Source organism: Taudactylus pleione, unplaced genomic scaffold (assembly GCF_031769625.1).
Source record: "Taudactylus pleione unplaced genomic scaffold, aTauple2 ptg000370l, whole genome shotgun sequence".
Classification (NCBI taxonomy): Eukaryota; Metazoa; Chordata; class Amphibia; order Anura; family Myobatrachidae; genus Taudactylus; species Taudactylus pleione.
In genome coordinates, this window is record NW_028284771.1 from 2,757,217 (window position 1) to 2,770,207 (window position 12,991).

Sequence of the window (12,991 nt, forward strand, 5' to 3'; positions counted from 1 at the left end):
ACGTTTCAGCTTTATACTTTTTGGCTTACAAAATTAAATTACCTTCTTGCACATGTGGAGCGTTGAAGTCGGCCATGTCAGTGTCCATAGTGGACACGCCGACTATCTCCTCTTCCGTCACACATCCCTGAGCCAACGTCTCCAACCTTGTCAAGGCCAGCTCCTCAGGGATGGCACCACCACCTGTCCCCGCAGCATGGTCCACCCTACTCCGTAGCTTCCTCTTCAGGTGGTATTTGAAATCCATCCAGCTGTCAATGCTATTTTTGAAAAAATAAATGTTAGTTTTTTTTAAATAAGATCAAGCTTTGGCCTTCAGTACACTCACAATATAATTTTCTTACCGTTTTTTTATGACTTTCTGTGTTCTGTAGGTTGTCCCCACAGCATTAACAGCCCTGGATATCTCCTCATAAATCCTGTCTTTGGCTCCAGCCCCCATATTTCTGGGTGCATTGACAAGGTTCTCCATTGTCATGGTCACCAATGTCTCAAGCTCGATCCATGAAAATGGAGGGTTTCTTGGCCTTGGCCTGCTTGGGCCCACCTCCTCCCCCTCTACTGCTGGACTTTGATTCCCAGCACCTACCAAATTTTATAAAATAGTACAATTTTTAAAAAAATTGTATGGGAAATATGACCAGTTCTTGTTTTGTGTAAAAAATGTGATTGGAACTTACCTGGCTCAGTTGGCCTCTGCTCACCATGCTCCTCGCTTGCCATTCTGCTAACCTGTGAGAGAGCATGAAGAATACTGCTTCTGCAGACTTTTTTATAGATGTGATCGCATCCTTGGATTGGTTACCCGTGCATCCTTATTTCCCTAACTACAAATGCATACCTTTCCTGCATTCTCTAATCACTGCGTGGGTTGGGCTAGATGTGAGCGCATCCCTGGATTGGTTACCCGTGCATCCTTATTTCCCTAACTACAAATGAACACCTTTCTTGCATTCCCTAATCGCTGCGTGGGTTGGGCTAGATGTGAGCGCATCCCTGGATTGGTTACCCGAGGAACCTTATTTCCCTAACTACAAATGCACACCTTTCCTGCATTCCCTAATCGCTGTGTGGGTTGGGCTAGATGTGATCGCATCCCTGAATTGGTTACCCGTGCATCCTTTTTTCCCTAACTACAAATGCACACCTTTCCTGCATTCCCTAATCGCTGCGTGGGTTGGGCTAGATGTGAGCGCATCCCTGGATTGGTTACCCGTGCATCCTTATTTCCCTAACTACAAATTAACACCTTTCCTGCATTCCCTAATCGCTGCGTGGGTTGGGCTAGATGTGAGCGCATCCCTGGATTGGTTACCCGTGCATCCTTATTTCCCTAACTACAAATGCACACCTTTCCTGCATGTTTCAATAATTGGTGTTTGCTTTCTTTATTTAAGGCAAAGCCAAATGTTCCCTTACTTGTAGGTTGTAGTTGGAGTGTTTGGTGGTGCAGGAGGTGTTTGAGAATAGTTAAATAGTTTGAAGTTGATTGAGAGTTGCTTGTGTGTGTAGTTTGTGAGGTGTTTATTTGAAGTTGATTGACAGGTGCTTGTGTGTGTAGTTTGTGAGGTGTTTGTTTGAAGTTGATTGAGAGGTGCTTGTGTGTGTGTAGTTTGTGAGGTGTTTGTTTGAAGTTGATTGAGAGGTGCTTGTGTGTGTAGTTTGTGAGGTGTTTGTTTGAAGTTGATTGAGAGGTGCTTGTGTGTGTAGTTTGTGAGGTGTTTGTTTGAAGTTGATTGAGAGGTGCTTGTGTGTGTGTAGTTTGTGAGGTGTTTGTTTGAAGTTGATTGAGAGTTGCTTGTGTGTTTTATATTTTTTTGGTATTAATTTATTTTGGTTGTGGGTTTTTTTTTGGTTTTTCTTTTTTTGTGGAGTTTTTTTTTGTGTTTGTTTTTTTGTGGTGTTTTGTTTTTGTGTTCGTTTTTTGTGGTGTTGGTTTTTGTGTTTGTTTTTTTGTGGTGTTGTTTTTTGTGTTTGTTTTTTTGTGGTGTTAGTTTTTGTGTTCGTTTTTTTGTGATGTTGGTTTTTGTGTTCATTTTTTTGTGGTGTTGGTTTTTGTGTTCCTTTTTTTGTGGTGTTGGTTTTTGGGATCCTTTATTTATTTTTTTGTGTGTTTTGTTCTTGGTGTTGTTTATGTTTAGTAAAATTTGATTGCTTTGGAGTTTGAAAAACACCGTTAGTTTTTGGGCTTGATCCGGTGACTTTTTTTGTTTGGTTGGCCGGCCTTTTGTCTTCCTAAATCCAACGTTATTTGAAGAATCAAGTAAGTGTGCCAGCCTACTGCATTTTGTGTGTTTTTATTTTTGGATCAACAATCAAAATCTTCGTTATTTTTTTAATTTTAATCTAATTTTTTTTTAAAATATTTCTTAAAGGTGTTTAACACTCCTTTTTGGTCTTGAATCAGGTAAGTGTCTATTTTTTAAAACATACACTTAATTTTTAGTTTAATCTATTTTTTTAACAAGTAGGGTTTTACAGCGCTCTGGGTCTCTCTTGTAATTTGTCCTTAGCTGCGCCACCAATAGAGGTATCCCACCCCCACTGAATCGTAATAAAGTAAATTATAGTGGTGCGCTCTGGGAAAATATATAGATGTAACTCAATGAAAGTGTCGATGTATTAGTGATTCGGGTTTGTGCAATGTCCTGTAAATAAATTCCAAAGTCCCAACTATACGGCTGAGAATCTGTCAAACTGTAGGCAGGGTGTTCTTTAAAAACGTTGTTATGATAGAGTCATTGGATAGTCTACGATGTATACCCCTATACGGAGTAGAGTCTGTATAGGAAATAATGCTGTCTCTCATCTAAAAATTGTCCTTGGATAGTCCCATCAATAAAGCTGTAGTAATATCTGTAGGGTGGGTGTTCTTACAGTGTGCTTCAAGGTATCAGAACCGCCTTTACCTCCTCTCCACCTCAAATACAATACAGTGGCACAGTATCAGGGATCTTGAAAAACGCTATCATGCAGGTAGGTAAGAAGGAATCGTACTTACCCCGTATGCTGTGTTGCTCCTGCTGGTTCTCCTTGTCCCGGTGCTTGTATGGATGTGTATGAGGGGCTACGGTGGGTAAGGACTGCTGATGCACACTAATATAAGCTATAAACAACTACAGACTCCGGTCTAAATTGAACTGATTTATTATAAGGAATCCAGTCAGTATTGACATCTAAAAAAAAAAGCTTCCTGACATAGGAAACATAAGGCTAAGAACATGCCCAATAATGGGAATGTATATGGAAAGTCTCTCATGGAAAGTTCTTGTCAGTAGGGGGCGTGTCCCAACGCGTTTCATCCGTTTTTCGCAGACTTTTTTAAGGGTGCCCACCCTCCTGTTCAGTCTCCTTATATAGGCTCTGTATTTGTGGCTGTGTCTGGCGCTTCTGTCTGTGCTGCGTGCACTTCCTGGTTGCGCGCGCGCATGCGCGCACGCGTGTCCTAGTCTATCAGTGCTGCTGTGATGCCTGGCACTAGAGTGTGCATAGGTGTCCTCATATGTTTGCCGCGCATGTGCGGTCTCCGGCGGCCATTTTGTCATAGGTTTAAGTCCAATATACCAGCGCTGATGTATTAGCAAGCGCTGGAGTGTGCATAGGAGTCCCCATATATTAACTGCGCATGCGCGGTCTCCTGTGGCTATCTCTAGAACTGCATCCTACTGTTAGTAGATTGTCACTGACACTTTAGTGTCTGTCTGAATAGCGGCCATCTTGCCTATTGTTTTTAGCAATATCAACACAGCTACACAATCATGAGGTTGCTAAATAAACTAATGAATAATAAGTAGTAATAAGGTGGCTATTTCAACAAATTATTGCAACAAATTGCTGTCCCTATTTTCCAATGCTACTCCTTTAGTGGCCATTTTGCACATATGTTAATCATTAAAGGACCAGTGCTTATGTTTGTATACGGGCTACTTTCTCCTAGTTTGTTGTACTTTATGTTAATATGATCCTCCTCTTATGCTGACGGTAATACCCCTATTCCAAACTAAATAAGTGAATAAATGACTACCTGCACTTTGCTCTAATAATAAATAAATACCTTGATTAACTTAGAATCATGTGTCATGGAGAGGCTATAATCGTTCATTATAGAACTTGTTATATAATTTTCCATAACTGATTGTATAATCCATAATTAAATGATTATATATACCCGTCACCCAGGCATTATAAGGATATTGTTAGTGTAGTGCAATGTGGAACCATAAACACTGCATAGTGCTGGTGTCCACCTCTTTGTTTGGTTAGGTCAGTAATTGGTGAATGTTGTAGAAACATAATGGTGAATTAGATATGGACATATGTATGTACATACAGTGTTTATGGTTATATTAAACGTCCTCAATGTCAGCCACCGTGATTGGGTGCATCATGGATAGTGAGTGCTGGTCATGGATCTATATTCAGTCCTTCTGGTACTAATGTGCGTAGGTTGAATATCCACCTACTTTCTATCTTATCAATTCTAGCGCTATGGTCACCCCCCTCCAATGTGGTGCAACTTGATCTATCTCTAGAAATTTTAGCCCCTTTGGGTTCATGTCATGTTTGTTCTTAAAGTGCTCCGACACGCTATGTTGTTCAAACCCTTTCTTGATATTGCGTATGTGCTCTCCAATTCTTATCTTTAAACTTCTAGTAGTGTGACCTACATACTGTAGCCCGCATGGGCACTCAAGAATGTAAATAATGTTTTTACTATTACAGCTTAAACTGTGTCGAATTTTGTGTTCTTGTTTGGTTGTATTGCTGTAGATACTGTTAGTTGGAATTGTGCTACGGTACCCTTGTGATTTGCATGGTAAACACTGTCCACAGTGGTAGAAACCACTATTGATGAAATTACCATCCAATGTGGATTGTTTTCTACATTTGATGTTTTTTAGATGATTTTTAACTAATTTTTGGGAGATTAGGAACATATGGGGCGCTCATGAGCTCGGTGCAAACTTTGTCCTCTGGAAACGATACATCAATGATGTGTTGTTCATATGGCAGGGAGATGAAGAATCACTGCAAAAATTCACACAGCACATTAACTCAAACAATCAAAATCTGATCTTCACAACCAAATACAATAAAGAGAAAGTGGAATTCCTCGACTTGGACATATACATTGAGAATTTGTGCATTAAAACTAGAACACACTACAAGAAAGTAGATGTAAACAGCTACATTCTGGCTGCAAGCAACCACCATCCTAGTTGGATTCGCAGCATCCCCCAGGGTCAATTCACACGAATCCGCAGAAACTGCACAGATATAAAAGAATATGAAATACAAGGACAAAAATTGAAAGAACAATTCTCAGCTAAACAATATGATAGAACACAAGTGGAGGAAGCTTATGAGAATGTAAAAATGAGACCAAGGGAAGAATTATTAATATATAATGACAAAAAGAAGGAAGAAGACACGAATAAGAACAAAATATACTTCGTCACCAATTACAGTACGTCAGCCCCCAAAGTCAAAAACATACTTAAAAGACACTGGCCGATTTTGAAATTGGACAATAAATTGTCAACCATTCTGTCCGACCAACCGAATGTAGTGTACAGAAAAGCCCCTGATCTAAAACAAAAATTAGTTAAAAATCATCTAAAAAACATCAAATGTAGAAAACAATCCACATTGGATGGTAATTTCATCAATAGTGGTTTCTACCACTGTGGACAGTGTTTACCATGCAAATCACAAGGGTACCGTAGCACCATTCCAACTAACAGTATCTACAGCAATACAACCAAACAAGAACACAAAATTCGACACAGTTTAAGCTGTAATAGTAAAAACATTATTTACATTCTTGAGTGCCCATGCGGGCTACAGTATGTAGGTCGCACTACTAGAAGTTTAAAGATAAGAATTGGAGAGCACATACGCAATATCAAGAAAGGGTTTGAACAACATAGCGTGTCGGAGCACTTTAAGAACAAACATGACATGAACCCAAAGGGGTTAAAATTTCTAGCGATAGATCAAGTTGCACCACATTGGAGGGGGGGTGACCATAGCGCTAGAATTGATAAGATAGAAAGTAGGTGGATATTCAACCTACGCACATTAGTACCAGAAGGACTGAATATAGATCCATGACCAGCACTCACTATCCATGATGCACCCAATCACGGTGGCTGACATTGAGGACATTTAATATAACCATAAACACAGTATGTACATACATATGTCCATATCTAATTCACCATTATGTTTCTACAACATTCACCAATTACTGACCTAACCAAACAAAGAGGTGGACACCAGCACTATTCAGTGTTTATGGTTCCACATTGCACTACACTAACAATATCCTTATAATGCCTGGGTGACGGGTATATATAATCATTTAATTATGGATTATACAATCAGTTATGGAAAATTATATAACAAGTTCTATAATGAACGATTATAGCCTCTCCATGACACATGATTCTAAGTTAATCAAGGTATTTATTTATTATTAGAGCAAAGTGCAGGTAGTCATTTATTCACTTATTTAGTTTGGAATAGGGGTATTACCGTCAGCATAAGAGGAGGATCATATTAACATAAAATTGATTGTAGTACAACAAACTAGGAGAAAGTAGCCCGTATACAAACATAAGCACTGGTCCTTTAATGATTAACATATGTGCAAAATGGCCACTAAAGGAGTAGCATTGGAAAATAGGGACAGCAATTTGTTGCAATAATTTGTTGAAATAGCCACCTTATTACTACTTATTATTCATTAGTTTATTTAGCAACCTCATGATTGTGTAGCTGTGTTGATATTGCTAAAAACCATAGGCAAGATGGCCGCTATTCAGACAGACACTAAAGTGTCAGTGACAAATCTACTAACAGTAGGATGCAGTTCTAGAGATAGCCACAGGAGACCGCGCATGCGCAGTTAATATATGGGGACTCCTATGCACACTCCAGCGCTTGCTAATACATCAGCGCTGGTATATTGGACTTAAACCTATGACAAAATGGCCGCCGGAGACCGCACATGCGCGGCAAACATATGAGGACACCTATGCACACTCTAGTGCCAGGCATCACAGCAGCACTGATAGACTAGGACGCGCGTGCGCGAATGCGCGCGTGCAACCAGGAAGTGCACGCAGCACAGACAGAAGCGCCAGACACAGCCACAAATACAGAGCCTATATAAGGAGACTGAACAGGAGGATGGACACCCTTGAAAAAGTCCGCGAAAAACGGATGAAACGCATTGGGACACGCCCCCTATTGACAAGAACTTTCCATGAGAGACTTTCCATATACATTCCCATTATTGGGCATGTTCTTAGCCTTATGTTTCCTATGTCAGGAAGCTTTTTTTAGATGTCAATACTGACTGGATTCCTTATAATAAATCAGTTCAATTTAGACCGGAGTCTGTAGTTGTTTATAGCTTATATTAGTGTGCATCAGCAGTCCTTACCCACCGTAGCCCCTCATACACATCCATATAAGCACCGGGACGAGGAGAACCAGCAGGAGCAACACAGCATATGGGGTAAGTACGATTCCTTCTTACTTAACTGCATGATAGCGTTTTTCAAGATCCATGATACTGTGCCACTGTATTGTATTTGATGTGGAGAGGAGGTAAAGGCGGTTCTGATACCTTGAAGCACACTGTAAGAACACCCACCCTACAGATATTACTACAGCTTTATTGATGGGACTATCCAAGGACAATTTTTAGATGAGAGACAGCATTATTTCCTATACAGACTCTACTCCGTATAGGGGTATACATCGTAGACTATCCAATGACTCTATCATAACAACATTTTTAAAGAACACCCTGCCTACAGTTTGACAGATTCTCAGCCGTATAGTTGGGACTTTGGAATTTATTTACAGGACATTGCACAAACCCGAATCACTAATACATCGACACTTTCATTGAGTTACATCTATATATTGTCCCAGAGCGCACCACTATAATTTACTTAATCTATTTTTTTAACCAAAATTTTTGGGGAATATTGTTTATTGTTCTATTTTTAAATTCTAATTTGGTTCATTTAACAACAATTCGTGTTTTCAAGATTAAAAATTAAGCATGGTTTTAACACTAAAAGTAGTAATATTGGTTTGTCCTTAAAAATGTTTTTATTTTATTTTTCCCTCTCATTTTTAAATCGAACAACAAATACACAGTGATTTCCGAAGATGGCACTGCCCGACCCTGTAAGAATATGCCCCTTTATTATAAAGCTAAGTATTTTTGCAAAAATATTCACAATACACTCTGGAGAGCCAATTAAAAATATAAATTTAACTTTACAGAGCGATGTTGGACAGCTAATAGTGGCCATGTTGACCCCCACCAACGTTCCTCAGCCTCCTCCTGGGCATAGGCATAGGAGGCGTGCAAGGGCCAAGATATATAGAACACGTGTCACCCTTTTTGGAATGCCTGATGATGTGGTTGTTACCACTTATCGCCTGCCTCCTAATATTATCCTAGACACTCTTTCAATAATAAAGAATGATCTAGAAAGTCAGATTAACATTCCTACAGCAATCTCACCACTTACACAGTTGTTGGCGGTGTAACATTTCTGCGCCTCAGGCTCCTTCCAAACCACTGTGGGGCTGGTGGGTGGCCTCTCCCAGCCCTCATTTTCACGGATCCTGAGGTGTGTGCTAGATGCATTTTTCAATCATCTAGCACATTTTATTAGTATGCCTTTGGATACGGAAGCCCTTGATGTGGTAAAGCAGAAGTTTTATGAAATTGCAGGCTTTCCACACGTCATAGGGGTAGTGGATGGCACTCACATAGCACTTCAGCCCCCTGCATGCAGGGAACAAATATATAGGAACCGCAAACATTACCATTCCCTAAATGTAATGGTGCTATGTGATGCCTCCCTCCAGATCCTCTCCCTGAATGCTAAATTTCCAGGCTGCAGCCATGATGTGTATGTGATCCAGCATTCAGGGATTTGGCCCAAATTAAGCACACTGCAAGCTGGTGATGCGTGGATTCTTGGCAAGTAAAAATCCAGTATGTCTTTCTAGTAATAGTGTAAACAGGTTCTCATAATAAATGTATATCTTTTGGTGTCCCATTTCCATCAGGTGACAGTGGATATCCTTGCACGCCCTGGCTGCTGACTCCTTATTTGTCTCCCACACCAGGGCCCCAAACTCACTATAATGCCATGTTTACTGCCACCAGGCAGGTGGTGGAACGCTGTATCGGCCTTTTAAAGGGCCGGTTCTGGTGTAACCATCACTCTGGTGGTGCACTAATATACTCACCGGATATGGTTTCTCGCATTGTGGTCCTGTGTGGGATTTTACACAACATTGCAATAAGGAGTCGAGTACCCATGCAGCCAGAGGAGGCCTTGCCAGAGGAGGGTCCCCCGGAGGAAGGTGTTGTGATGCTGTCGGGGGGGCCAGACGCGATGATGTCATTTCATGTTTTTTTAGGTATGCATATTTACATTTTTTGGAAAAGAAAAATCAATTTTGCAAAATGTATTTTAATGTGTCCCTTTTTCTTTTGTTTTCTTTTCCTACCAACAAAATCACAACACTTTCCAAAACATGGATAAAAATGGAACCCATTGGCAATACCCTGTATGTTTTTGGACAACTAACACAATTTGCATGGATATCCCCCAACATGTTTAGTTACTTTGCCTTTTGTTTTAGTAATTGAAATGTTTTCCATTCCAAAATCTGTTTGTTTTTTACTATACTTGTTTTAGGTTTGACTAAGCCAGATGTTTAATTTGCCAAAACCATGAGGACATTTGTTATGTGTGAATCTGTTTTTTTATTTTTTTACCATTAAAAGCCTGTTGGCAACATGTTTGTTATGTAATAAATGTTTTAAATGATGCAAAAATGCTGTTGCTTGTTTGTTGTAAAAAAGTGTAAGCCATTTTGAGGTGTATAATGTATGCCAACCCATAATTGAAAAATAAACAACATTACTGCAAATTTTCTAAAGGTTTACTAATATATGTTTTAAGTTCTTACACTATGGAAAGGCACCAACCTTTGTTCCAAAAAATTTTCACATGCAGAATTACACCCTTTAATGTGTGGCAAAAAAGAGGACAAATGTTGGAAATAACACAACTTTATTTTTTTTTTATAGAAATGTCAAAATAATTTAAAAGAAATAAAAAATACTACATATCCTCCAAACGCCCCACTAATCTTTGGAGGCAGCAGTAGGCCTGCATTAAGTAGCCCGAGGTCTCGTGCAGCTCCTCCCTAATTTCCCTCAGGATGTGGGTTAGATCTGTAGAAAATGTGAAAAAAATGCGGATTAAATACTTCATTACAATGAGAAACATTTGAACATTACACATTATTCAATGTACCAAAAAGTGTTTAAACATACTGATGTTATGGTGTGTTTGAAAGTATCAGACACACAACATTATTAATAGGTTTCTACTTTTCTTTGTTCAACTAATTTTAAACCATAGCTATGTGGCATAAGCCAAAATCCACTATGATGATGTTACAAATAATGGGAGGTGTATTCTTAAGTCATGATGGCCATATCCTTAAAACACAATGCACGTATTCACTTTTAGAATGTTGTTGATAAACCAAAATAAAATATGATTTTTTGTCTATAAAAAACATAACTTTGCCGAAGTACATTAGTACATTTTAAACACAGTGTACACAACATCAACAAGGGTAGTCTGGTTCCTAGCACCTTGGCAAGTTTGTTGACAGGTTTTTGAACATTGTAAAATACTAATCCAAATTTAATCATTAGTTCCTCAAACTCCAAAAAATATTTAAATAAAAAAAAAACTATATTTTTGAGGACCCCAAAACAAAAAAAGGGCCAGACAATAAACATAAGGTTGTAAGTCTGAAAAACAGCATTACTGCGCAATGATGTTAAACCCCATACAGCAAATTTTCAAAACAACAAGAAAAGCACAGAAATTTAAACAAATACATGGATAACAACAACACCCCAAAAAACAAACAAAAAAAAAACATACCCTGAGAGTGTTCCGACACAGCAACAGATGGTGCCGGTGAAGCTTCGGGTGAGGGTGAATATTCAGGAGTGGGGGGAATGGTGGAAGGGGAAATGGAGGCGGAAAGATAACAGGGAGGGGAGATTTGGGACATTTGGGATGAGTGGGCAGAGGAGGGAGGCAGACTTGGGGAGGATTGGAAGAGGGAGGGAGGGTTACTGGGGGAGTATGGTGGTGGGGAGGGAGGGCTGAGTTGAGGAGATGCAGGTGACGGCTGCTGGTTGGTAGGTTGTCTTTGGAGTCGCCGTGCCCTTCTCTGTCTCCGCTGGGCTTCTAAAATGTAAACATGAAAACCCAAACATAAAGTTTTGAATTTTGGTTACACAATACAAGTACACATTCTGTACAATAGGGACAACATACAGGAGGGTTTTTTAACATTGACTAAAATAATTGGATTTTTAACAGTCCACTAATTAATACTCTTAAACAAATGCATACTTATGTCTGCGTATTTGCAAACGCAAATTCCTGAGGAGCGCAGGCGACCGGCGGCCCAGGTCCGACCAGCGACGCTCTAATTGAGCAATGTTTCGGTGAAAGCCCGCTGATCGGAGGGCTCGCCTCACCTCCACATAGGCGGCCCGTTTTGCCCTATTTGAAATGGGCGGCACAGCCTGGGTGATACGCCTGTCCATTATATTGACCAGGACAAGCAGCTCTCTTCTGGTAAATGCAGCGGCTCTCATGATGGCAATGGGCGTTTTTACAGAAAACATGAAATATACATGGGGTAGAAAAAATATGATTGGCTAAAATATTTACACTTTCATCGAAAACAACACTATTGGCCAATCCTTTAATCATGTGTCCCGAAAAATAAGGTCACATTTGATTGGCTACAACACGCAGTGTGCAATTGCAAACATAAGAGTGCAAATGAACCTAACGCAAAATGCACATGCTTTTATAAAGTTAACACAATTAGCAAACGGACATTCACAGTTAATAAACCTTACTTTGTTTTTAAGATTGTGTGAAAAAATAAGAACGGAGAAAACAAACACGAAATGAACAATAAAGTTTATTGACACATGAGAAAAAAGTCGTTTGAAAGAACAGCAAGAGTTAAACACTTAATTAGATAATTGCCAACAAGCTAATAACAAGCTGATGGATAGTCCATGTAAACATGACATGTGACCATCAAAACAGCACATACGGCCGCAAACATCAGAACATAATTAGCATACAGCAACTGACAGCGCCTGACTACGATTGACTCGATCATTCGTTCAGATAAGTCGGTAGCTAGACGAGGTGCAGTGCTAACGAATAGGCGTCACTTTGTTAACGATCGCCCTGCCGTGCGATCGGATTTTGCGGTCGTTGGTTGTACGACCGTGCGGCCGCAACGACCGACTCTGAATGAGGTCCTAAGTGTGGTTAAAATCAAGTGTGCTTTCTGAACAGTTAAAAAACAGTTGAAAAACATTGAACAACATCTATTACCAGGTAATTACAAAACCATTACTTAACATTGTGTTTTTTATATTAGGAGAAAAAATGCTTCACAAACTTCTATTTCTTATCTCACTACATGGGATCATCTCTAAGGCTACTACATGCTTTATTCTCCCTGAAGCTCATCCTTCTGTACATATTGCTACCTCATTAATCTTCTCTCCTCTTACAAACACACATGAGCTTTTAAATTATCTATACACATTGACAATGACATCCACAACCTGTCGCCATAAAAATCTATCATACAAATCCCACCAATATATTTATAACTCTCTCCTTCTGCTTCTATTAGCTGGTGACATATCACCAAATCCATGCCCAACACACATGCCACACCCACAACAAGCTATAAATCCAGCTAACCTCATAAACATTGCATGCCTCCCTTCACCCTCCAAGTCACTAAAATGTGCCTTATGGAATGCACGCTCTATCTGCAACAAACTAGCATCCATCCATGACTTCTTTATTTC